The sequence below is a fragment of the Pithys albifrons genome, chromosome Z, assembly GCF_047495875.1.
Source record: "Pithys albifrons albifrons isolate INPA30051 chromosome Z, PitAlb_v1, whole genome shotgun sequence".
Lineage (NCBI taxonomy): Eukaryota > Metazoa > Chordata > Aves > Passeriformes > Thamnophilidae > Pithys > Pithys albifrons.
The window spans coordinates 79,297,252-79,324,882 of record NC_092497.1 but is presented as its reverse complement, the minus strand read 5'-3'; positions in this window follow the sequence as shown (position 1 = coordinate 79,324,882).

Below are 27,631 nucleotides of genomic sequence, written 5' to 3'. Positions count from 1 at the left end.
GGGTAAGAGTGTTTATGATGCTGGGTTTTGTGCAGTGAGTCCCCTGTTGCCAAAGTATCTTTATTTTAAGTGGTAGCCTAAAGACTGATAATAAAGATGAAATCAGTTATATCACAGTTGTGCATGTTTTTCAAAATGCACAGCAACATATTTAAGTGTTACCATCGACTGATTCTCTTTCAAGGCACAAATTGCTAGTGAGAAATTATATCTTCAGGACCATAGCAGAAGTGATTTGGAAAAGCAAGATTTTTTTTGAGAAATAAAAATATTTTGGTAACTAGAGAAATACATCTCAGCCCCTGCTGGCTTTAGATTTTGGGAACTCCAGGATCCTGGACCCTGGACAGATAGTTCAATGACCTTCCTTCATTATGCCAGCAGGTGAGTGAAAATTACTTAAACTTTACCAGATTTATTAAATTGCTCCTGAGTCCTAAACCCAGTGCTTCATTTTGGATACCCTATGTCTATATAAAATAATCCATTTCCTTAAACTTTCATTAAGAGGGAAGAAAAAAATCAGCAAAATAAGGGAAATAATAATTAGAAGAAAGTTTTTAGAAAATGTATTTCTCACAAACAGGTTGTCACATGAAAGGGAGGAGGGAGACAGAAATGCAGAGATTTCTAGTCTTAACTGTATTAATTAAAAGTTATTAGCCATAAGTGTTTCCAGACAATCAGATCCTTATGTACCCAACACTGCCTGTCTTTTAACTGACAGCACACAGGATGGAAGGGGTTCTGACCTCTGATGTGAAGCTTCACTTCAGCCAGGGAGAAATATTAGCAATAAGTGCCTCCAGAAAAATTAGAGCCTTATGAACCCAGCACTGCCTGCTGAACTGTTGGACAGAACACAGGTTGGAAGGTTTTCTAACCCCTGATATGACGACCACACTTAAGCCAGGGAGAAAAATTATTAGCAATAAGTGCTTATAGACAATCAGACCCTTATGTTCCCCAACACTGTCTGTCAGCTAACAGACATCCCACAGGTTGGGAGGGATTCTGGTTTCTAACATGAAGCCACACTTCATGCCAGGAAAGAACTTTTCTCACAACAGCTCCTGAAATAGCATTTATTAATACAAATATGTGACGGTTATTGTGGGTTCCTCTTTGCCGGTGATAACATTCAGCTGCAAGATTGTATTTAATTGATAATAAAAGACCCCAAAAGAAACCAGCACAAAACACATTCCACAGAGGCAAACACACTAAACTCAAGTTACAATAGAGCAATGTATCCCATTTTCACAACAGACAGAAACTAGCAGCAAAGAACTACTAACTAAAAACACAGCCGCCTAAAACATTTATCCAGAACATAAGACAATAAAATATTTTGCACACCACTCTCTTTGTAACACAAAACAAAAGGGAAGAGCAGAGTTGCTTCTTATCAACATGCATGTTCAAAAAAGAAAGAAACTACACCTTGAAAGTGAAGCAAGTTACTATAGAGCAAAACAGAGCTGGTCTTATAAAGCAATAATAGCAAAAAGCAACAACCAGTGTAAAGTAACAAAGTGTGAAGCAAGTTACTGTTATTAGTATTAAGGTAGCAAAACACATTTAGTACAAGAAATGCTTATAAAGGAAGAATCAAAGGAAGAAAGGAAGAAAGTAAAGTTAGAAAAAATAGAAAGCACATGGTCTCCTCACCCCTACATTGTTCCAAGAGTAGCTGCAGCAGTTACCCTCACAGAGACATTGGCATTTCTCCCTCTCCTCCTTGAGTTTAAACTCCAAACACTTTTTATACCTTCTTTTTTCTTCCATCTGGTTTGTGTGGCTAAGTCAATCTGTTGGGAGGGTGATGGTGATGCAGATGCCTGAGAGGAGGTGACTTCTGTGAGCAGCTATAGAAGATATCCCAGAGGGTGGCCATGTCATTCCTTAAACAACACTCCACCCTACGTTAATCTTACCAGTTTGAAAGCCTTTGTCCTCAGCTGGAGCATCCCTTCAGGGGCTGAGACATCTCCTTCAACTCATCAGGCCTTATCAGAGGGGCTATCACCCCACACAGGTCATTTTAATTTTTGGTCTCTTTTTCCTTCATCTCACTTTCAATCCTTTCCTACATCTTTGGAATAAGCTATGAGCACAAGTTTGCAGGCAGGGGTGTGGACTTTAAGTACTCCTGTTTCACTGCATAAGAACTCCTCTGGTGGCAACGACTGTCAGTTTTTCAAACTAATTTCTATAGAGGTGGTCAAACTGTCCTACAAGGGAAAGTTTCCAAGTATACTGGAAAGCACATTAAGGAAAAAACATGAAAAAAAATCAAAGCAAATTAAATTGATAGCTATGTTGGTGGGAAAAGAGGAAAACAAAACCCCAACTTCTAATTTGTTTCAATTTCGTTTGGTTTAGAAATATATTTCTGTTGAGATGTTACATGCAGCTTAATTTAAAATTAGGTGTGAGTGTAGTTATGTTCTGTCCAGTGTACTTTAAATCATTAATTGTTCTTTATAATGAAGCTATTAGGATGACATTAAAACATAATCCTGAGAAAAAACATAGTCATTTATCAAATATTGCCTTAGTTTGCTTGACATTTTAATTTACAAACTTTTTGTTATTAGTTTGGTCTCTCAGTTATTAATTTTTTGAAAAACATATCATTTTTCATGTCTTATATCAACAAGAACAAGAAAAGGTGTCAAATTTTACACTGCACTAAGTCAATGAAAAATTACCCCAGTACATGACAGAGACACATCTTCTCTCATATCTAAGCAGACATAAGTGTAGGAAATGCATAATTCCTTTACAGTAAAAGAGATTTTCTTCCTCTTATTTTTTTTTAATCACTAGTAAAATGTAGAGCAACACACAATTTCTTAGCTATTGGTTTTCTTTCAGTCAAGCTGTGTCTTGAAGTGTTTCCTGTAAGGACATGGATGTCAGTTTCTGAAACTTATAAATAAGGAATTCTTGACCAGAAAAAAAGAAAGAAGTAAATTCATCTTTTACTCCCACTGAAAAAGCACTGGATTTGTGCTTGTTTATCAATTACTAAGTATAGCACATATATTTATTTTATTGTAAAACAGTGACTTTGATTTTTCACTAAGTAAACTTGGTACTGACATAACTTTTATTGTAATTTTATTCCATCGTAGGACTGTGATTACCACACTGCTTAATTGCAAGCTATATGTGAACAAACTAACTAAAACCCCCCTACTAAATTGTTGGTGTCGAAAGAATATAGAAAGAAAAGAGTACACAAAGCAAGCTGGCCTGGGAAGCACAGTACTGTACTGTGCTGGTTTAAAGGTAAACCAGCAGGAGAAACGAACCCAAAACAAAAGAGATTATAAGTCACAGTTACAATGTAATAAAAATATTACAATAAGTGCAATGATACAAAGAGAAATTGGTTTTAACCCACAAAACCCAGAAGTATAACCCAGCAACTTGGGGCACAAACACAATGGTGTTCATTGGCCCCTGTGCTGAGGCCCATGTGCTTCCCCTGATCCAAAGTAAAAAGAAGTGAGAAACCTGTTGGTGCAGATGACAGTCACAGTTTGGTTGAGTGGTGGACTCCCTCTGTTGAGGTTCTGGTCCTTCTTGGGATCTGATGAATGGGGGTCCCCAGGTCCCCAAACCCCCAAGATATATTCCCTCAGGTCCAGGTGGGACTGCCCAGTACCTTCCCCCGAGTGGGGAATTACACAATGAGTGATCTCACTCTGTGAGTGTGTGGTATTTTGGGAATCATTGATGGCCCACTAGCAGACATGACACCTCAGGCTGGGTGTGAAGGTGCTAATGACTTCCTGGAAGGAAGTTATCACACCTCTCATCTCACAGGTGTCTTTCACACCCAGCTTCCAGACTGAGGGGTCAGGTGTGCCCTGGGCAGCTGCTGTAAATGGTCCATTGTTAACAGTTCATGGGAAATGAATAGAAGGTTTAGAATACACAGCTTTGGTCACACCCACACAGTGATAAACTGGTCCTACCTGCTCAACTAGGACATGTACATCAAGTCAAAACTTGCACTTTACAGTCACAACTCAAGCAATGAAGCTAAAAAAAGATGTAACCCTGTGGAGGTGGTATCAGAAAAGATCTGATTATTTTTCCAGAAATGTGGAGAAAGCAAGAGCAACACAACAATAGTGAAAGCATGAGAATGCTTTGCTTGCATACAGAGGTTTTTACTGAACAGACCTTGCAGCATTTTATTTGGAATATAAGTGTTAATGTTTTCATTTGGTAGATGGGAAGAATGAGACTTCGAGGAGTAAAGTGATTTGTTCAAAGCAACTCTACAGCTGATCCAGGAATTCACTTATTAAATAACTGCAGTGAACCTGCCCTATCCTATATTTCTGCTGGAGACTGAGAAAGAGACTTTTGCCGAGTTAGTTCCTTCACATCTCCTTTTTCATCTTTATACCATTTCTTTTAGCCACTCCTGGGCATGAACAAATAGTGGCATAAAATCTGGTGTGATTTTTCTAATGCAGGAAAAATCAGGAAAATCAGAAATCTTTTGCTCTTGCCATGGAAGCTCAGTAGCCTTGTAAACAAGGCTAATGTGGCTGTATCATCAGTGAGTAGCAACTTTTTTCTCCATTTCTTTTTCTATCTTTTAATCTCATTCAACCTACTATTTTTTGAATTGCCATAATTAGATGTTGATAATCTCTTTTAGAGAGAAGATAACCCCAAACCCTTTCAGCATCATATTTGACTGTCTTCACTAAATTTAATGTGTATTTTAGAAAGTGGCTCTGTGTATTATATGAGCAACCTTATTCTGCTCTAGTGACAAAATCAGGGAATGGAAGAACAGATATATTATTATCACTCTATATCTTCTACAGACATACCGTAAGAAGTTGCTGGTTTCTTATGTGTGTTTTTCTTAGTGTGTTCTCACATTTGTACTCACCTTTTTCTTGCTTTTCTTTATTTTCAGACAGTCTTAATGATCTTATTTCAAATTACCCAGTGAAAGACATTCGCTTCACCTGTTAAAAAATTCCTGATGGCACCTGACTTAATTCCAGACAAAATCTGCACACTTTGCATGTGCCTTGTGATAGTTTTGTTATCTGTTCGATGTCCACAAGTCTACAATTCATCTTGTCTATGCCATTTTTATTTTGCTTTGTTTTTTTTTTCACCTTGAGTGGGTTTTTTGTTTTGGGGTTTTTTTGTTGTTGTTTGGTTGGTTGGTTTGGTTTTTTGGGTTGAGTTTTTTCTTTTTTTTTTTTGTAAAAATCTCTACCAGATATCTGCTGTGCAAACAATAGCTTCTTAAAGACCCACCCCTAAATCTGTAGAACTAGGTGGATCTAACATATTTTATTATAATTGAAATTCATTATTCATGTCTAGATTTAATGAATGGTACTATGTGAACATGTCAATGAATTTGTTATAAATATTTTAAAAAATGGGAAACTACCTTGTGAATTTCCTGGACCACTCCAAATCCTGTATCACTTCCCACCACAGGCAGGAGATACTCATCCTTCTTTTCTTTCTTTAGAAGAGGAGTTTCTAGGGTTTGGAAACAAGGTTAGAAAGCTACACATGCTGGACAGTATCTGAACAGTAGGGATAGAAGAACATGGGACAGAGACAAGGAAGAAAACAAAACTATGAAAGTGGAAAAAGTGAAGGGAGTGTTTTATTTATATATCCTGAGTAGCCCATGAGTGTCTTGGAAAGTCTACATTCCCTTCTCTGTTTAGAGTTGGGTTTTCAGGCTTACTATAAATGACTGAACAGGCAGTTTTAATTATAGTAAAACATGACAACAGAAATGAATCCTCATGGTTAACAGGTCATAAGACTGCATTGCTGTCCTCAGGGACTGAGCCGGCAAGGACTCAAATGCTTGTTAATAGTGCAGGTGTTGAAAACCAATATGTGGTTATATAATGTCTTGACCACAGAAATGCCAACATATGCTTGTAGCATTGTGGTTTATGACAGTACATTTCTAGGGACAATTTACAGGCAGGGAAAGAGCTCTTTGACGTCACTCCAGCTGGCAACGTTTACATTTCATAGTCACTCATCACCAGCTCAGGATGCCCTAATTTTTGACAGAAATAATAAGACTATGAAAAAGTGTCCAACTGTGTTGCTAATTCTTTTAAGAGAAGATCCAGTTTGTGTGAATAATTTTAGCCCTTTATATATGAAATATTGTTGTTATTAATTTCAATTTGTGAATTATTCTCTTGTAACTAGGGATCTAAGTCACAAAATCTGTATCTACTCCTTGATAAAATGACCAAAGCTTGACAGAAGAACAGAAAATTGGTGAATGTCTTAATTATAAAGACTGGAAATCAAAGATAATTGGTATAAAAATAGTGGCATTTCTGTGATTGAGAAGTAATCCATTTTGTCTTATGTCTATGAAGACAAAGATGTATGTCAAAAAACTGCATACCAGTGACATAGGTTATTACTATTTCTCTGAATAGATTTTTGTACTATATTTTGTAATTTCTGTTCACTGTCTTGCCCATGTTTAAAGCTGAAATAGTTCTCATCCAGTCACAGCTGATATATTATGTAAAGTGATCCATGGGACTCATTTCAAACATAAGAAATAGATTTTATGAGGTGATTTAAAACATATGCAATAGTTTGATGGCAAGATTTTCAGGAACATTGTTTTGGTTTTTGTTTTAGCTTTCTGAAAGAATTTGTGTTTCTGTACTGCTACAGAAACATTTCTTCTGTGATTGCTCACTCAAGCCTCTAAAATGTTACAATAATGTAATTTCAAGTCAAATGATAAGCCATTTCCTTTAAATCACACTGTTCTTATAAGCTGTATTCATGTTCCTCTGTAATCCAGATTTATTGCCCTCCCTATTCTCAGCAAGCATGAGCAAACATGAAATAGTTTTTTGTAATTACATAAAAAAGAAATATAAGCAGTGTTTCAAAAACCTTCTATGAGAAGGCAAGGTCAGCCATATGCCACTGAATAATTTACCAAGCATCTGTTCATTCTGGCTATCGCAGTGTCCAACAGTGAAGATATGGCATAAATAATACTGACAGTACCATTTATTGGGGTCTAAACTTGCAAGTGTATATTTTTCAGAATTCTTGCTGAAGAACATGAAAAGTCCTACTGAAGGACATGGAGTGTTGAAGAAGTAAATTTTGTGATGCTGGGCTGTGGTTTTTAGACCAATCATAACATCCTGCTTGACCTTCACTGCAACAGTATGCAAGTCTTAAACCAGACATGTAGATACACAAAGGGAAAGACAAAGGGTAAGTATATCCTGGCACAGGGAATTAACTTCCCTCTTCATAGATGGGCATTTCAAAAGATGGGGGCTTGAAATGTGATGGCTGCAACCCTTGTCAGCTGTTAACTGCACAATAAAAATTGGATAGGAGACCTCACTCATAAGGGTGACTTGTCAAATAACTTTTGTGGTTGTTTTAAAGGTTCACAAAGGACATCAAGAAACCAGAGACCTGTGAGTTCATGACCCCTTTTCACAGAAGAAAGCATCACAGATTTTGTCCTGTGGTGACAATATTTTTGAAATTTCTGCTGTTCCTGGTGTGTCAGATAAAAGAGATGTTATCTCAATAGCTTTTTTTGGTCAGAGATCCAGTGTATATTCTCTCACAAATCCATGCTTTCAAAACACTGGGAGAAGAGCCTAAGTCAGACAGAAAAATTTTGTCCCTATTGAGGTTTTTCATGGCTTCCTGGCAGACATTCCTATGTTTGTCCACGAGATGTAAACTCCCTGTGCACACCAGAAGCACACAGCTCTTGTGTACAGCTGCCAGCACTGCCTTCCTAACCAGAGGCTGTGCCTCTGATGTGTCTCAGCAGACAATGCTCTGAGCTATTTGGTGTCTTACAAAGGCTCTAATTTACCAAGATAATTTAGTGGTCTGTCTGTTCCAGGCTCAATGAGCAAACCAGGAGCTTCAGGATACCTTTGTGGGTGAATATTATGGTTACATTACCTGCTAGAGAATGCAGGGGCCACATAGGTCTGGGTCATTGGCAAGACACACACAAATGTATCTGTGGTCCAAACCCAGATCTGAGCCTGTTATTTGTCTAACCTTGTGCAGGAGAATGAGAAGTTGCACAGGCAAAATGAGCTCAGTGCTTCCAAGAGAGAAAAGGAGGATAGGTTTTCAGCTGAGGAGACAAGCCTTTCATTATGACTGTTGTAGTGAAATCTGCATTTTCTCACAGTTCCATAAAGGAGCTCAGAGAGAAAAAATTAACACTAGAAATAGAAAAATTTCACCATATTTCAATATAACTAATAATTAAAATAATGAATAGAAAAATAGATGTGTTTTGAAAGAATAAGAAAACTCATCTTGGTAATTGAAATGTTAAGGGCTACAAGTTGTAAGTAATAGATTTCATGAGAAAGGCTGAATTGCGTTATTGCTCTTTGATTGATACTTCCCTAATCTTATGCAGTCCTGTCCCATCCTTTTGTGTTGTCTGATAAAAACTAATGATGACTTCCATGATGGGATACTGTGTATAGTGTGATAATGTGTTTATTCTAATTTAACTGTGACTAAGTTAAGTAGCATTTTTACTTTCTGGTAACTCTGATTGACCTTTGGTGATGAGAGAAATATCAGAAATTGCCTCCATTAAACTGCTCTTCCCACATTTACATGTAATGAACACAGTGGAGAATTGGTGTTCTAGTTCCTTTCTCATTTTCATTTATTTGTACATAGATAAGAAAAAGTATACATTAAATATAACTCCTTAAATACTTGAACCATACTGGAAAGAAAGAAAAAAAAAAGGGCTAAAAAGGATTAATGCAAATTTCTTCTGTTATCTTAAATATATGTCAGGGTTTGCTGTCTTATAACAAGGCAAGGTGTGAATGGCCTGCTAGAATTTCATGGGATGTCTTATGGAGTGCTGGGGTTATTTTAGCCTGAAGCAATGTAAACCAGTTATTAGATCAGTAAGACTAGGGGTATTGCTACATGTTTGTGTGGCTGGGGATAGGAAGCATAGAGCCAGACATTGTTGTCAGACTGCACTTGTGTACATTGCTTCTGAAAAGCTAGTAAATAGTGATTGTCCCACATAAACAAAGAACTTTTTTGTCCCAGATTAGCCTGGGTTGGAGAGAGAGGAATCAATTTCTGAACTCTTGATGACTTCTTTGTCTTTTCTTGAAAGAATGGAAGTATTTTGATCAGTTGCCCTATTGGAGGAAAAAACAAAAACTCCTAAGCCCCGTGGGGAACCAGACAATATTGGCTAAGACATTATTTATGATTAAATATGTTTTAAGCAAGATTTCTTCAGTCTACCTTAGAATAAAATGACTACTGCAGTGCTGGATAGAACTGCACCTGAATCCATTTACCCTGCTGTAGACTAAATATGTGTTACTGGTGGTCTGTACAAGAGCAGTTACGTGACTAAAATTCCCAGTGTAGGGAAGACTTAGGAAAGAGAAACTATTGCTTGTGCAGGAATCCTACCTGGGTATGACTATATGTTGTTTTTCATACATCCACCTCATTGACTGTGACACTGGAGACCATGGAGCTCTGTTGTGTGTAGTATTGTGAGATATGGTACCATATAGAAGACCTTGAACTTCCTGTGCTAGGATTGGCAAAGACCCCTTGGTTTCCAAAACAAATTAAAAAAAAAAACCAAAAAAAGTTCTTGGTAGTAAAGAAATCTGTAACTAAATATGTTGAGAATTAATGAAACAACCAGGACCCAAAGGTGTTGTATGTGCTGTATACAAATATTAATACAACGAATCCTACTGCAGTGATCTGTGTATCACAACCAGCTTTCCAAGACTGATGAATTGGGTCTTAAGTCAATTGATGCTAGATTTAAAGACATTAGACTTAATAAATAAATGATAATAAACTTCTCATTGAACACGTATTTTAGCATTTGGCTTCAATGATGTGGTAGCCCTGTTATGATGGGAATAGGTATAAATCTGCTCTACAATAGTCCCAAAATCTTCCCTAGAGGGAAAAAAAAAAAACATATGAAGAGTGGAAATGAGATTGAATTTTGTGATTCTTCCTGCTCCATTTTTAGTTTCAAATGAAAATCTTTAAAGTAGAAAGTAAACAATTTGATCTGTTATTTACTTACCTGAACTGAAAAGGCTAAGGTTGCACATTGAGAATAAAGACATCTTTATTACAAGGTGTTAATATTTTTCATAAAAATTTTCTAGCTTAGCTGAAATTAAAGTGTAACTGTGAATAGATCCTAAGATAAAAACGTTCTCAAGGGAACACGGATAGAAAAAATTAATTCTAGAGGGATTAACAAAATCCAATTAACCTGGTAAAACCAATAAGTAAATGAGCAAATTTAGTAATCAAAAAGCTGAGGGGTTTTTGTTTGCTTAATTCTTGCATTAATAGCTTAACATGGTAAATGTTTAACTAAGAAGAGCCCTCTTTGTCACACATATACATAAGTCCATGCATTTAGAGGACTTTTATTTAATTTAAGAGCTTCTGAAAGAAGTTCAACATAGTTGCTCAGGACTCAGATTTTTTCAACATCATTTTGTTTGGATATAAAAAATCAGTGTTTTTGCATTTTAGCATATTGTGTGTATATATACACTACGTGCTAAATTAAATATAAATTGACTTTGTACTCATGTATCTCTGTGTGTAAGTATCTTTTTTCATATGTATATGTGTATGTATGAACACATACACACATCGTCATCAGATCTTATTCTTAAATTTCTGGTAGGGCAGATAAATTAGAACTATTCACTACTGAAAGTAGGAAAATTGAATGTTCTTCACCTGCATTCAATCAAAGTGTAGTTTTCAAGTTTGGGCAAAGCCACAAAATTTTAATACTATTTATGCAAACCTTTCAAGCTTCACAGTGAACTTAATGTGAAAGCAACCTACTAAAAATCCTCAAAACCTCTACTTTTGAAGCTGCCACAATATATAAAAAAACTACATAATTTGTGCCCTGAATGTGCCTCAAATGTGAATCTAAGGGGGGGTCACTGTAGGGCAGGAGAGGCTGAAGCTGTTTTTCAAGAATCTCTCCACTACTAAGATGGGTCAAATGCCATTGTTCCCATTGTAGAGGAGATTTGGCAGATGGTAAAACCTAAGATAAGGAGTTACAGGTTGGTCTTTAATGGAACTGGTGCTGGCTAGCAGAGCCTGAACTCACACCTCCAGGAAGCTTTCTGCCACTCACACCCAACATCCCTAAACTCCATCTGCCCCCCTCTAATTTGCCTCAAGCCACATCCACTCTCTTTTCTGTGGGGAGAGGTAAGTGCCATTTTTGTAGCAATTATAATTTTCTGTGGTACTGGTGGTCAGTGTCAGGGGCACCTGGTTATGGGCAGGTGCAGTAGGGGGACGGGAGGAATTTAAATCCACTTAACACTTCCATGCAGCTGAAAAGGATCTCCACAAACAGTATGTCATTGTTTAAGGCAGGCGAATTGACTCAGAGATACTTAGTCATGAAAACCAAGAATGCACAGCTGGGTGCTGATTTCAGGACTTCCATTATACACAGTGTACTGTGTCTCTCACCACTGGTATCTCTAAGACCATGAGGAAAATAGTAAGGACCCCATGGACACACTGACAGAGCAGGCAGATGTCCTTGGTCCACTCCCTATGCCTCACCATGCCAGTGAATCTGCAGAGTTAGGAAACAACAGCAGTAACAATTATAATGATGATTATGATAATAACCTAGGAAGTGAAACTACATCTCTTGCAAGTAAGCTTGTTACTATAATTGAGAAAAAAAAATCCAGTCCACACTTGGCCTCACCTCATACATTTATCTTGTTCCTAATGTCTACCAGTACGATACTTTGCACACGTGTGAAAAGTCCCCAGGAAATAGGTTCCTCCGTTTTGGCAGCAGTTCCTGCTCAAAGGCTACAGCCAGAAATAAGAAGTTCTTGCAGAAAATTTGCTGAGCAAATATGGCACCCACTTTAGCTGCAGACTGATTGCCTGCCAATTTAAGCTTAATGCTTTTACAATTTGTTTTGGTTGTCTATTGCAAAGATTCTACACAGTTATTCTGACTTGTTAGCGCATTCAAAAGGTCAAAGACTAAATTAGCAGCATTTTCATAACTTTTAATTAATCTTTCATTAGCAGATAAAATTGCCTTCAGGCTTTTGTTGTTCCTGTGCTTAATCAGAGATTGAAGTTTGTAGAGGCAGTCATTCAAGGACTTGACCTTTCATATGTTCTTTAAAAACATAGGAGGAATTACTTTCTTTGATCCAGTTTTCTGGTTCCCAAGTCTGGAAAAGATATGCAAACCCTAGTGTCTGAACAAACAACTGCAACTCTTAATTAGATTCATTCTGGACTAGATGGGTCTGGATTCTTAATGAAAGGGAGCAAATAGAAAAGTGACTCCAAGAAGAAAACTCTTTTTACTCATGTGTGTTTTCAGAGATGTTTTGGAAGATGCTTCCAGATAGTGAAGAGAAACAAATGTCATATGTATCTAGGAGACATGCACTGCATGTAAGTCAGAAGCTGAAGCTGGAAACACACATCTTACCTGGAGTATAAAAGTATCACTTCTTTATACTCTCCATGGGAGATGGAGGAAATGAGGAAAGATAAAAGGAAATAGCTCTCTCTGAAGCAGAGCAATGGCTTTCAGCATATATCCTTTCACAGTCCCATGGCAAATAAAGTGCTTAGCTCTGGTGATAGCACCAAAAGCAGGCTAAGGGAGATATGTCTATTACTGCCATTTTCTTTTTTTGTCTGGAAACATAAAATTAAAATTTAGAATTTTAGAAATTCCCTTTTCCCTAAGTGAGAAGATAATTTATAGGTGGCAATAACCAATGCTGCTGGCACATGTCCAAAGGCATTAAGCACTGCCCAGGGGGGTTCTGATGTTGAGAATCTTGGTCCCTGTGTATGAAACACAGCCAGTTGCCCTTTGCACACCAGCTTCTTGAGTCTGAAGCTGCCCTCACATCTCAAAATTGGGACCACAAGGCGAGAAGTGTTTTCTGGTCAGGTACTACCTAGTGTTCACCTGGCCATATGACATGAAGCTGGTTCATCACCTGTGAAATTGAGAGGATTTGGCACAAGCTTCTGAACTTCTCCTCTAGATTTGCTTCTTCTTTTGAAAAAAAATCAGCAGCCCTTTCTAACTTTCTGCACCAATTTTCAAAAGCAGTGAAATCACGATATGTCATTTCCTATTTTTCCCACAGGACCAATATATTCCAAGTAATTCAAGTGGTTATTTTAGCTGGCATTTTTTATGACAACTGGAGTGTGGAAGAGTGCCCTACGGTTCATGAAAGGCCTTGCTATCTGTGTTGCCGATGGCTGCATGCTTATCAGGCTTCACAAATTCAAGGACTCCCTGCTATTTGCTAAGAGAACTGCACTGTGGTGTCAAGGTCCTTTGCACGGGGTCTGCATATTTTCATTAATATGTAGGGCTTTTGTTTGTCTGGCTTCGGCTAATTTAACTATCAGTATGTACTAACACCATTCTATCATTACCTTCATGACCTTTTACCCCTCTAGAGACACCTTCACAGTGGACATGAAAAACCAACTTATATATTCATGTGATGAACAATTTACCATGTATTAACCCAATCATAGGTAAGATGTCAGAAAGGTTCCTGCTTTTTCTCTTGGAACTGAGATTATTAATTTCTTTAAGTGCATTTAAAGACATGCTTTGATTTTCCTAGTTCAGGGAATTATTAGTTTTCCCCTTTGCAGCTTTTAAAAGTATAAATTAAAAAAAGGTCAGTGACCTTTTTGGGAACAACAAAATCTCAAGATTAACATATGACACTACTCGACTGACAGCACAAAATTATTCCTTATTAAGGTAATGAGCATCAAACGTTTCATTTTAGAAAGTGATATATACCGAAGCTCATGTGTGTTTTATATCTTATGTTAGCTGTTTTTCTTTCTGCTTCATGGTTTAATCCAGCATTACAAAATAGGTTCAGGAGATGGAATGGTAAAATAAAAGATATTGGAATGTCTAAATTCTTAATTTTTTTTTTATTTGCTTGAAGAGTAACAAGGAATCAAGACACACACTGTGACTCCCAAACAGGCATGAGATAGATGCCATAAACAGGTTTTGCTCATGCTGAAAATCCATGTGGAAGTCCTGCATCCTTTGTCATGTAAGGGAACGTAGATCTCTGAAGAAGCCAAAGAGAGCAACATTGCTGAAAATTCTAACCCTACAAACATGAGGGTAATGTCACTCAGAAGAATAACCACATACATACTATTGGGGCTATAAGTTAGTAGTTAATTTATTGTTAGTTAATTACAGCAGGGGATGGAACGGTCTTTAATGTTTTCTTTGCTTGCTGGAACTACTACACATTGAAAATAGTAACAAAGCCAACAAGAATAAAACAAATAAACAAACAACAGTCCCTCACCAAACAAATGAAGAACTAAAAGTTAAGTCTTATTAGTTTCAAACTGGTGCATTTGTAAAGATATTGGTGTACTTAAAAGAATTCTGCAATGCAAAGATACAAAAAACTTGTGAAATTATGGCACGAATTTAGTGAAATGTATTTAAAACTATAGTTTTGAAACATGTATGGGGAAGGGGAGTAAGCCATTGTCTATGGACAACACAAATATTAGGAGAAAAGCAATTCGCTCCCCCATTTTTAAGTAACTGTGAGACAAAGAATTGTTAAGGTTCAATATACAAGAATTTACTGAAGAAAATTGTCAGATTTTTTTTTCTATAAGCAGTATCAAACATTTGAAAAACTGCAGTTTTATTGTTTTAGAACAGTATTTTCTTATCTAAAAATCTTCACATATTTTCTCTCTGGTCTGCCTGTATTTCACTCCTTTGCACATGAAATTTCTCTACTGTAACTTTACACTGCTAGGTACACATAAAAAGAATTCGTTTGACAGGGCAGCTTTGGTGAAATATAGAAATAAAACTGAATTCAATCTTTTGCTTATCATCCAAGAAAAAAAATGGTATATTTCACTCTCTGAGTTTTAACATCATACTCCCTGCAGCAAGTCATTTGCAGATGATCAAGACCTGTCTACTCTCGCCTCTCATTTCCCTACTTGAACTCTCCTCATTAACCCAGCAATTTGCCATGCCATTGCATGGTGGATTTATCACAGGACCCTCTCTAAATTGGTCTCTGGTGGCAACAGAGCCCAAAGTAAATTGAATCTTCCATGTGAAAGCCTCTTTTTCTTTTTTTCCTTCTTTCCTTTTCTCTTGTCTTAAAATGTAGTATAATTGATATGACTCAGGTCTGGTTGATGGCATAAACATAGAACTAGCTGATCAACATACTGTAATCTCTAGAATAAATTATGAATTGATTTTAAAGGTAATATTTTATACTCTATTCTATTTTTAGAAATTTCTATTTTGTTATATGGCTTTTTTGTTTAGATTACATCTTTTATGTTAGATGCAATATTTTAAAGATTGGTTTATTTTTGCTTGAGAATATTATGCTCTAAACACAACTGTTCTCACAGATGTGAAGAGGAATTTTCAATATAGTCTATTGTGACCTAATCTAAACCAAAATGACATTATGTGCCAGAATTTGCATTGCTTTAGCTGAACAAATGTCCCTAAGCTGGGGCAAGTTTGCATGGAAACAATCACAATGAAAACTTACCTTCCTGGGTATTTGCATCCCTCAAAGATTACCCCTTTCATGCATCGTCTGCAGTAATGCCAAATCTCCGTCTTTCTGAAATAACTGGTGAAGGTCAACACAAAACTTTCTTCAAACAGCTGAGTTAGACCTGATCCTTTCATCTTAACTTTGATTGCTTTCTAATTCTTGATACTGCTTTTTCTTTTTCTTGTACGCCTTTTCCAAAGACTGTTCTGCATTCACAGACCAGTCACTGAATTTTTATTAAGTGAAGAACAGGTTTGTTATGCGACTGTGTGGTACCAGGAGTCTAGATTAACAGTAGATTGACATACCAGGAAAAAGGCACATGGTTTTACGTACAGAAAATTGGTTTTTATAAAATATGTAAAAAATACTTTTTTTTTTGCTGCAGTCTGGAAACTTGATCAGAGGCTGAGCCTGTGTAACAGTCCTGCTGTTTTACAGGTTTTGTTGTTGGAGTTCGGTGGCGAAAGAGCACCAATTTAAGACACATAATGAGCAAGGAATATCTTTGCTCTACTGGACTAATCTCTCAGGGCAATTCCTTGCTCTCCTGACGGTTTACTCCCCAAACTGATGCTATCTCTTCCCACCTTATCTTCTGCATACACACATACAAAGGACTTTGAAACAAATGCCATCTTTAACATCCTGGGACAATTTAAGGACAATAAGACTTGCAAGTTGAAGTAGTGGTCATTTCTATCAACTTTGATTTCGTTTAATGATTGCAAATAGTAATTAGTAGTTGGTATTTGAACACATTGTCATTGAAAGCTTTCCAGTGATTACAGCACATCTAGGTCATTTAGATGAACAGTTTCACCCATTCTAAGGCAAATGAGCAGGATTTGTGGCTGAAATCTAGGGCCTTAAGCATGGCTTAAACTTTTACATGCCTTGAATAATCCCACTGGAAGTAATGCAGTGCAGTCTATCACATTTATCTTGTGTGAATTGCTGTTTCACCATTTCACCTCTTGAGATGAAAATTTTGGCAGCACATATGATAGATAAATAATAATTTCTAACTCTAAGATTTCCTTTTTCACTCTCTACAACATCTGCCTATTTTTAATATTTAATTAAAAATTAGGATAAATATGCAGTTGCTGCAGTGAGCCCTGAGGAGTCTACGGTTACCACAAGAATACTAAGTGCAAAATGAGTTCGTGTAGGTACCAATCATTACTAAGAAGTTCAAGGTCCTTGATACACTACTTGAATCAAAGCCTAATATTTTCCTACTATTGTGTAATTTAATTTAATTTTGATTTTTACTAAGGTTTATTAGTAAAAAAATCGTATTGTCAAAGTATTTCCTTTCATGTAAAACAAGATTGTTGAAGGTTTGAACTACTAATCACTGTTTTAAAATTTCTTTTTAAATAAACAAAAAGTAGCAGTGAATTTCTAAGATAAATATGTAGGGTTTTTTCCTTCTTTCATGTTGAAATAGAAAGAATTATTTGCTTTTAAATTAAATCCTCCTTATTTTGATTTATCTTATTTTTCTGGAGGCAAAATTGAACTATTATACTTTTGGGTAGGTAATAATAAATTTTTTTTAAATCAAGTGGGTGGGAGTGTCTGTGTGCCTAAAGGTGGGGGGCCACAAAACAGCCAGGCAGGTAACACAAAAAGAGTTGGAGTTTGTAATTTTTGTATCCTAAAATTATCTTGCCCTTTGCCCAACCCTGTGAAATCAGCATCATTTCCCAGAAGCAGAGATTAAATTTCAAGAAATTTAGAAGAGAATGTAAACACATTAATTATTTTTTCCAGTTCTATAAATATAAATCACAGATTTCCTTAACTTTATTATTTCCTCCAGGAATTTCACAGTTTATCTCCTGTTCATGCATTTGTATGCTAGAGGAATGATGAAATCTAGTGTTTCTATATTGATTGAACCACCTTAGCTAGATTATAGCCATAACAGCATAAGTAAGGTGAGTAAAACTGGTAAATTCAGGGTTCAAGAGCAGAAGAAAAAGCTTTAAAAGGCTGGAGATGTTTAAATGCAGGTTCTTTGTGCCAGGTAAGTTCATGGTCAAGGTAAGCAAAAGAAAACAACAACAAAAATCAGATGTTAGGGTTAAAATTGACAGGTAAAATTGTATATGGAAATTATGCTCATACTTTAAATATATTCTTATGATTCTTCCTGTTGTCAAACTTCTTTAGGGAACTAGAAAAATCTCCCTTCAGTGGAGTTAATCAAGAAGAGATTATCTTTGTGCATACTTAGGAGTCTCATTGTTTTGTTGAGGTTTGACTCATACTGCAAATGTCTATTGGCACTGCTCAGTCATTTTGGTTCTTTGATCTAAAAGGACTTTGTGATTAGAAAAAACAACACATCCAATGAAAAGAGCTGGTATATTCAATCTGTACAAGGTTCACTTTGTAAAACTGAACATGGGTGCCAGTATGTTTTCTTCTTGAAGTATGTTATAGATTCAGGTGAACCCCATATAATTCCTTGTGGTGTACCACACTGTCATAGTAGATGTGTCTTAATCTGTTACTGGCATTGTCATTCAAACAAATATAAATTAAATCTTACTAGCTGGTGTTTAAAAAAATCCTTTTTCCAGTCAAAATCAAAATGAGGATATAATGCCCTGTTTTTCAAGAGCTGCCCATTTCAAGGAGAGGTCATGCATGGTACTGACACAAATAAAATGAGAGTTAATTTCTTGTTAAAGATGCCAAATGGACAACAGCTTTAGGGCTCAATTATGTCTCTGCAGAAGCAGATGAGAGTGAAGAAGAGCACTCAGTTAAATTATTTTGCCGACCAGTCATGTTTAAATGTCAATGAATTCCTCTTTTTCAAGTCCCTTGAGACTTTCTAGCTCACAAGTGCTGTTTCTGAAACAAATCGTTTGGTATATCAAAGTACAGACATAAGGACTCTTTTTTTCAGTTGTTTTAACACACTTTTTTTTTCTGTGATCTGTGTTACAATTTGTTCCTACAAATGTTTGTATTGGTAATCTGAAAAGGTTCAGACATTGCCCCACACTCTGCAGCTCTACACTGTGAGTGACCCCTCCTGATTATTTTGTGCATAGCCTTTGTCACCCTAAACAGTGTCTTCTCTTACAAATAAACAAGCAGCCCAAGAGAATGCAGAAGAGTATCCACATGCCTAATATAAGTCACTGTCACCTTCACCTCCGTGTATGAGGCTGACTGAGGGAAATGCATAAATATATCTCTCCAGGGCTGTAGGATGTGACACACAAAAGTTTTACACATAATCTCAAAGAAGACAATGTGGAGGAGATCTCACTAATAGCCTGCATGAAAATGTTATAGTGGGAACTTTTCCCTTCAAGTGCTTTGTACAATGTTACATTACATCTATACTTGAGGTTTGCAGCTTTTTTCTTCAGGGATTAATTATACACTGCTATAAAAGACAGAGGCAAGAACATTTGTCTAAATTCTCACAGTATAAACCTCAATGACAAACACAGTATCTCCATCATTGTCCCTATTTCCCTGGTATGTTAACTTGACATTGTTTATACTTATGGCCTTTGTTTGCTTTTTTCTGCACTGCATCCCTGACCACATGTGTTCAGAATGTGTATTAACGTGTCTGACAGTGAAATGCATCTCTTGGCATTATGTTTAGAGAATAAGCATAGAGAAACATGTTAACCACAAATTTAAAAGAGATGGGCTGATTCCAATGGGATGAAGTTCAACAAGGCCAAGTGCCGGGTCCTGCACTTTGGCCACAACAACCCCCTGCAGCGCTCCAGGCTGGGCACAGAGTGGCTGGAGAGCAGCCAGGCAGAGGGACCCGGGGGTACTAATTGACAGGAAGCTTAACATGAGCCAACAGTGTGCCCAGGTGGCCAAGAAGGCCAATGGGATCCTGGCCTTTATCAAAAATAGCGTGACCAGCAGGACCAGGGAAGTGATCCTTCCCCTGTACTCTGCGTTGGTGAGGCCACACCTTGAGTACTGTGTTCAGTTCTGGGCCCCTCAGTTCAGAAAGGATATTGAGGTGCTGGAGCGAGTCCAGAGAAGAGCAACAAGGCTGGTGAAGGGACTGGAGCACAAGTCCTATGGGGAGAGGCTGAGGGAGCTGGGGGTGTTTAGCCTGGAGAAGAGGAGGCTCAGAGGTGACCTCATCACTGTCTATAATGAACTAGAGTTGGACCAAGGGTTGGACTCGATGATCTTGGAGGTCTTTTCCAACCCAATCGATTCTATGATTCTATGATTCTACCCAAACATCACTAATACACAGAGTCTTTACAGCAGGTAAGATCCCATGGAAAGTTTATGAAGTCAATATCCTTACTGACATTTTCAACTTGGAACAATGACCAAGGAATTCTGCTTAGTAATTATGATAATAATTTTCTATATTTACAGAACTGTGAAAAGAAAAACATTTTCTTTGGGACTGGTCATGCAGCCACTATTTCTTTTGCTTCTCTAAGTCACACTGAGGGCACATAATACTCTTCCATTGCAATCCTACATGTCTTCAGGATATTTCAATGTTTAGACAAGGTATTTTAAATTTGTCTCTACGTTATAATTTTCCAACATTGTCCATAAAGACTTTGTGTCTCCAGATGGTCCCACACTGTTCTCAGGTCCTATCCAGCACATGCAAAGACATCACCTCTCTCAAATGAGGAAAACTTCCCTCCAATTAGCAGTAGACTAGCTCTCACATTAACCAGCAGCAATATGCCTCTGTCCTGGGTTGAACTGGCAAAACGCCAACTGTCCAAGACAGAAAAAGTGTTCCTCCCCCCCCAACCAGCCAGGGGAAAAAGAAGAGGGAGATAGAGAAAAAACCCTCAAACCAGGTTTATGCTGAAACTAACTACATGTATTTATACAGAAAAGAGAAAATCAAGAGGAAACTACAACATAACACACACTTACACAAGTTACATATATATAACAAGGAATAACTTCCGACTCCCCAATTAATACAAAGCAAAGTGTATTATACTAGATCTGTAAGTAATCTAAGAGACACATAGCATGAAACAGAAAGAGTAACAACCAAAATGTTTCTACTTCCCTGAATGCAAACAACATGCAAGCAGAGGCAGCAGGGGCAGGAGCAAGGCTTGCTCCAAGACAAAAGCTGGATCACATCCAGCTTTTACCTCGGCCATGGCAGAACTAATTAAGCCACTCCCACACACTGGATTTTACACCCTTTGAGATGATGTAGTATGGTATGGAATACAAGATTATTGGCTAGAAGAAGTCAGCTGTTAGCTAGCCCAGCCCAGTTTAAATCAGCTGACAATCCTAGGCCTAGCTGGACTTTAGAACCTAAGTTTAGGCCCACCTGGCTAAACCCATAACAGCCTCCCTCCTGTCCCTACCTTACAACAAGGAACTGAGCTCTTTATTGTGGAGCTGCAATCAGTTTGTACTACTTTGACTCACAGGCAGAGGGTTGTCCTTGTCTCTGTTTCATTGAAAGAGAAGTTTCATGATCAGTGTTCTGCTGCAGCATCTCTGGGCTGAGTCTGGTGTAGGTTTCCATCTGGCCTTTGTACCCTTGAACTACTTCTATTTCTGCAGGTCTTTCACCTCTTCATCACTACCCTATTCTTTCCTGTAAATACATTCTAGGTGACAAAGTCCTGATGTATCACTTCTCAAGTCAGATAGTTCCAGAGATACAGTCTGTCAAGCTAAACATTAAATTTAAATCCCCTGCTCCTCTTCTTGTTCCATTAGTTGAGTCAGAGGAGCATCTGCATCCTGTGAAATAGCAGAGTCAAAGCCAGCCACCTGCATTACTGCAAATACGTTTGCCATCTGTTTCTTATTAAGAGCTGTCAAATTCAAATCATCCAAATCTGTGTCTTTGCTGCCAGAGAAGCTGTTCAGAAATAGCACTGGAAAAATAATGAATCCCAAGAAGATAATCAGAGGAACGTGTTAGTTTTACTTCTCATATAATTTTTATAGTTTCTTGTAGATGTGCTACTATTAAGAAGGGAAAAATGGCAAGAGATGGCTTTCCCATCCTTAGACTTTTGCCCTTAGTCCTAACTAGTTACTGTGAACACAGGTAGAACTGCAAAGAGGCAAAGAATTTACTAGGAAGACTATGTATGGTAAGATAAGGTGTGGTGGATGCTGCTATGCTTAACCAAACTGTTATTTTCTGCAAGTGAAGAAAGTAGATTTATATAGTATTGCCATGGAGCCATGGCCTTAATGATACTGTCTTGGTAGCACACGGATTGGTAAATCATCATCCTATGACCCCACAGTATGAATATTCAGAAGTATGAAGAAGAGAGGACCGTGGTAACCACCAAAGGCCTGTGGCAGAGTGAGCTTTACCTTAATGAGGAGTTCAGCTGATTTTCATCTCAAATTCAGAAGGTCATAGCTCAAAGACTTGTTGGAAGATGAGAGTATGTCCATGACCCCTGATGATGATCAAAAGAGAGGGACTGTAATTTGGTGAGGGCAGCCAAGTAATCATCAGCTAAAACTGAACTGGGGAAATGCATTGGAGTCCAGGAAGGAGACAACTGTGCACAGAGTTGCAGACAGAGCAACATTCATTACCTTCCACTGAAGTGGTTTAACAGGCTCAATGAATCCAAGGCATGAATAAGCCACAATTGCTTTTCTCTGTCTTGCTTTTGCATTAGTAGGGATCACGTCCAGTTTAACCTGTTCCTCTTCACTGTACACCAGAAAGTGAATGGAGATGACAGAGGTCCTCTGTCCCAGGAGAAACTGACAGTAAGGTGTGGTATCATTTGGATTGCTCCCCGGAGATGGCAGTCTGGTTTGGCAACATCCTGAATGACCAAGCAGCCTTTTTCAAGGAGACTGCTACTTGCTCCATATGGAGAGGGGCCTAGAAAAGGTGGCCTTACCAGAGTTCATCTGCACCCTTCACCCAGCTGGCTCCACATTTTGCCACCAGCACACTTGCAGTAAGCATGGGTAGAGCCATACCCAAATCTTCATTTGCGAAGCCTAGCCATGATGATGATGATGAATACCAGGAAGCTTCTAGTCATTAATTTGTGGTGTTCTTCACTAACTGCCACTTAGAATGAGTTATAAGTAATGTTTACCATGGAAATTAATGGGGATTAGAGTCTTCTAAGGAGGCAGATTACGTCAGAACATTATACTGTGTCACCATCCTTATTACTAAACTATGATGGGGAGTAGTACGTTGCACATTCCCTATTTGATTAAAAGTTGCTGTTTACCCATTAATGAAAATCAGCTGACAGGTGAGCTGAGAACTTTTATGAAGAGGGAATAAAATGACAGTGAAGAAAATGGCCTCTGAAACCTGAAAAACTATAGTCGTGAATTTGTAATATTAATAATTTGTGATCTCAGTCTGAACTTCTCAAACAGCTTGAGCCTCTGTTTGGGATTTTGTCATATCACTGTCAGCAGGGTGGTGCTTGGAAGGGAAGAAGGGTAAGATGGGTTCTTTGCCTGTAAGGGATGTAAGGTTCCTGTGCACCAATTCAAAATGAAACTGTGAGACTTTTAGGAAATTCTGGACGTCATCTTCCATCAGCTTCCTAATATATACATTATAATGATGCAAAGATTTTTTTTTATGTAACTTGTAGGTTGGCTTTCTTTTACATATGGCTTATATATACACATGCTCAATTTCATGTCAGTAAATTTGGTTTTTCACAACTGAATTTAAATACCATATAAACAGTTGAAGTGTGGGGGTTTTGTTTTGTTTAGTTTTGTTTTTTCTCCAGCAAGATATAGTCAGGAATGTGCTGGGGCAGAGAAGAATCTGTTTCTCCTTGCTGGGAATGTACCATAACTGCTAGGCATAGTGCCTCAACTAATGAAATGAACAGGGTTTTCTTTGTTCATTTATTCTGTATCCCTTCTATACAAACTGTTATTAAGTCTGCTCTGTTCTTCAGGAGAGATGCTTCTCTTGGTGCATGTGAGAATTATGTCACCCACACTCGTTCTATTTGCTGCCTTGCCTGAGTGAGACATGAGTGAAGTGCCTAATGGTTTAGGCTGGGGCAGTTCTGAGCAGCTCAGTAGCAGAGCTTTCAATGTGTAGGGATGTATTTAAGCTAAAATGGCAGTGATTTTGGAAACAGCTACTTTTGATCTCACATGTCTTAACCTGGTCCTTTTTGGTTCAGCATATTGGGTCTCCTGAGCCCTTGGAACAAAAAGACCAAATTAAATAAGAAACAAGTCCAAGACTAATTTTAAATTTGGTGCTCTGAAGAAAAACCAGTAACACCTTACTTTGCTAAATCATTTTTCCAGCTCAGCTGAGGGTATGAAAGTAGAGAAATATTACATCAATATTGCACTGGGAGGCAATGTTTTGCTCCTGAAAGCCATTCTGGTCAGGTAAAGCAAAGTCTCTTGCAGATCCTTTGTACTGTGAAGTTGAGGAACTTTATTTCCATTTTCTTGAAGAAAATAAAAAATGGCTCTTGAGCTGAAATAGATTATAAAAGAGGAGATCAATGTTATCATAATCATGAAAGTAATTTGTGGTGTTCATAACTTATGTGTAAAGAAGGATTATTTGGTTGAATATAATAGTCTCTGACCTGAGATGACCACTTTCTTGAATAACTCATTTTAATGTGAACATGAGTTGAATGAATAAATGCTTTGTACAAGAGTTGTCGAAGACTTAGAGCTTCCAACTAAGCAGTTCCACAGAAAGTCTTCAAAAAATTCACTCTCTTATCAATTTTCGTAAAGGATTGTTAAACTCTATGTTGTATATATGCTGGGGTTTTTTTTAAAGTTGTTTTGCTCCAAAAAATCTGGAGGTCTTAGATTACAAACTACAATGGGAAAAGGCGTTTCTTCTCCATCTAAGCATGGTAATGAAACATGGCTTTAAAGAGAAAGAACTGAAAAACTTGGCCAGGACAGATTTGCTCTTTGTGTGATTATGATAGAGAGTATTGTTTTCTGGAAAACAATGAATGAAGTAAAATGCAGTTCTGCGACACATGATTTATGAATGAGTGAAAGCCATACACACTAGAAGTTTGCAATATTTTGGCCATTTTCTGTGTGTTTGATTGTGTTTGGCAAACAGGATGTGTTTTATGGCAGAGAGTGAATTGGACTGGTGTGTGATGCTGCGATTACAAACAAGATACAGCACTGGCCAGTTATGTGCCCTAAAACATAACCTGCCTTTTTTCTTTATCAGTGAAAGAATCAGGTAATAATTCTCATTTTAAATGCTCTGAGTCTTAGTGACAAAAATCACTATCTGAATTTTAGAGATGCGTTAACTGTTTGGTAGCTGAGATTTTTTTTTAAAGTATTTGGAATAGTTATTAATGAAATATTTTTCATTTAAACAAACTGGGAAGTTAGCATAAATAGCTTGGACATGGACAGAATGGAGTCTTCGTTAAATAACTAGGATGAGGGGTGTGCTGCACAGCTCTGCTCTTCATAAGCCATGACACTGACACCCCTCTACCTCTGTGAAAGAGCAGGGCGAGAATAACATCAAGGAGCAGATCTAGCCATAAACCACCTGAGCAAAAATATATGTATATCTGTTTACTTCAACTGGATGTTTTCTCTGACTTGCTTCACTGCACAGCCTCCCCAGTGGTTCTGCCAGCACAAGATGAGAGGTGAGTAGAGTAGAGAAGAGGGCAAGGCTCATGTCAACTAGTGGTTGTCTGCTCATTTATTTGCTAAATTGCAGACCATGAATCACCCTGTAAGCTTGTGTTGAGGAATTTTCAGGAAAAGGCTGGTCTTCTGCCTCTCCAAGATTTTCATTCAGTGAAGTAAACCTTAAGGATCAAAGCAAAGCTTTCCTTGAAAATCCTGCAACACACAAATGACTGGCCGTGGAGCAAGCAGGCTCTCTAGTTGAGGAGCTGGGCTGTACTGTAGGGCATCCTCATGAGTTCAGCTGCTCCTTTTTACACTGTGCATCAGCTCGGATACAGTCTCTGTGCTCCTACAAGTCAGCAGGTCCACAGGGGCTGCAAAAAAGCCTTTATATTTCTAACACAGTGGTCTTTGTTAATCTGATAGCTTTTGGGCTGTTGCGTTATTCAGTGAGGGCCAAACAAGGGTGCCTAGGGCTTTTGGAACCATTTCAGTATGCAAACGCATAAACGTGTACCTCCAGTAACCACTGAGGAACCATTTGCACAGCTCTTCTTTGGGTCACAACTGACTCAGTTCATGGGACCATTTCACAGCCTACAGTGTCTCATTGCTCTTGCTTTTGAAACAGCTGATCCTTATTTTTGAAGCCGCTCTCTGAGGGTAAAAAAGCTGTCCTAGGATTTTGCCTTCAGTGCATTGCCTATTAGTAACCTCCAAACAGTATATGGGCTGATTTCAGTTTGCTTTTCTTTTTCATGTGACTACCCATACCTTTGCTTTAGAACATGACCTACATGATGAAACACTGGTTAAATATTCTGAGAATAGAATTTAAGCTAGGTAACCCAAGTCAACAGAGACCGCATTTTTTTCCAGTTTGTTTCCACTCTAAACTTCCTAATTACATTAACCTTAAGCATCATATGAAGTTTCATTCACAGGATTTGGGCATTAAATGAACTATTAGTTAGTGTGGGATTACAGCAACATCAAATCCCTCATAGATTTTCAGCATTATGCAAAACATTTCATTTTCCTTTAGACTTAGAGCACCATGAAGATGAAAGGTTTCATTTAATAATTATACCAGCAATGTTCTTTCCTGTCCATGGGTAAGGCTGTGTCAGCATTTCTGTTATAATCCCTTAGTTTCAAAGGATTTTATTACTTGTCCATAAAAATTTGTTCTGGGATAGATTTTGGTATTAAACTCTCATCCTGGTATAAGGAGGAGAAGAAAAACTATTTAAACACTTGGTGACTGCTTCCTGCTCTTAGAGATACTATGTGCAATTTAAAGCAGTCAGTCAGTGACTGAAAATTCTCTACCAGTTTTAAAATTCAAAACCAGCTCTATTTTCTACAGTGAATATTGGCAGGTTGCTATTAGCCTGCTTGGTGGATATGTTCATTCTCCTTCCTGAAGCAGAGATGGGACAAAGGGTCACAAATACAAAGCACTCAAATCTCAAAGTAAACTTTGATAGTGACCTCTGACACCAGAGCTGCTGCATTGAATCCTCTGACACAGAAGAGCATCAAGATTGTAAAAAGGAATATGTGCAAGGAGTGAGATGGGAATAAAAACAAGCCTCTGGGAAAGGTTCAGTGCTTTTAAAGCAGCTGCACAAATCTTGCACACTGTGTTCACTAAAAAGAAAATTATTACAGATGAGGATGAAGAGCCAAAGGAGTTTTTCACTTGTGAGATATGCCCTGGTGGTGCTCACATTAGTATGTATCCAAAAAGGATGAATTGCCTAGGGTGAATTGTGTAGGGTAGGTTGAGGATATCATACTTATTCATTAGAAAAAAGATTGTATTGGCAGAAGAGTAAGTTAAGACATGTAAGTAGGGTACCCCGTGACAACACTTTATAAACTGTCCCTGTACTGGGCTACCTCTCCAAATCACTACTAGCAGCTGTAGACAGCAAGTTGTCAACACAGAATTATCTTACAAATGTAAGGCATAAATGTAAAGAGCTGTGAGCTAAGTATATCACAGCTGTCTTCTCTGGGGGGTCTCAGACAGAACATGTCTTTGGGTACTATAATTTGATTTTCCCTTCTTACTGAAAGTACTGGGCTGTCTTTCCCCTAAATACAGATTCAGAAAATCAGAGAATCATAGAATTACATAGTGTCTGGGATTGGAAGGTATCTTTAAAGGTTGTCTAGTCCAATCCCTTTGCCATGGGCAGGAACACCTTCCATTAGACCAGGTTACTCAAACCTCTATT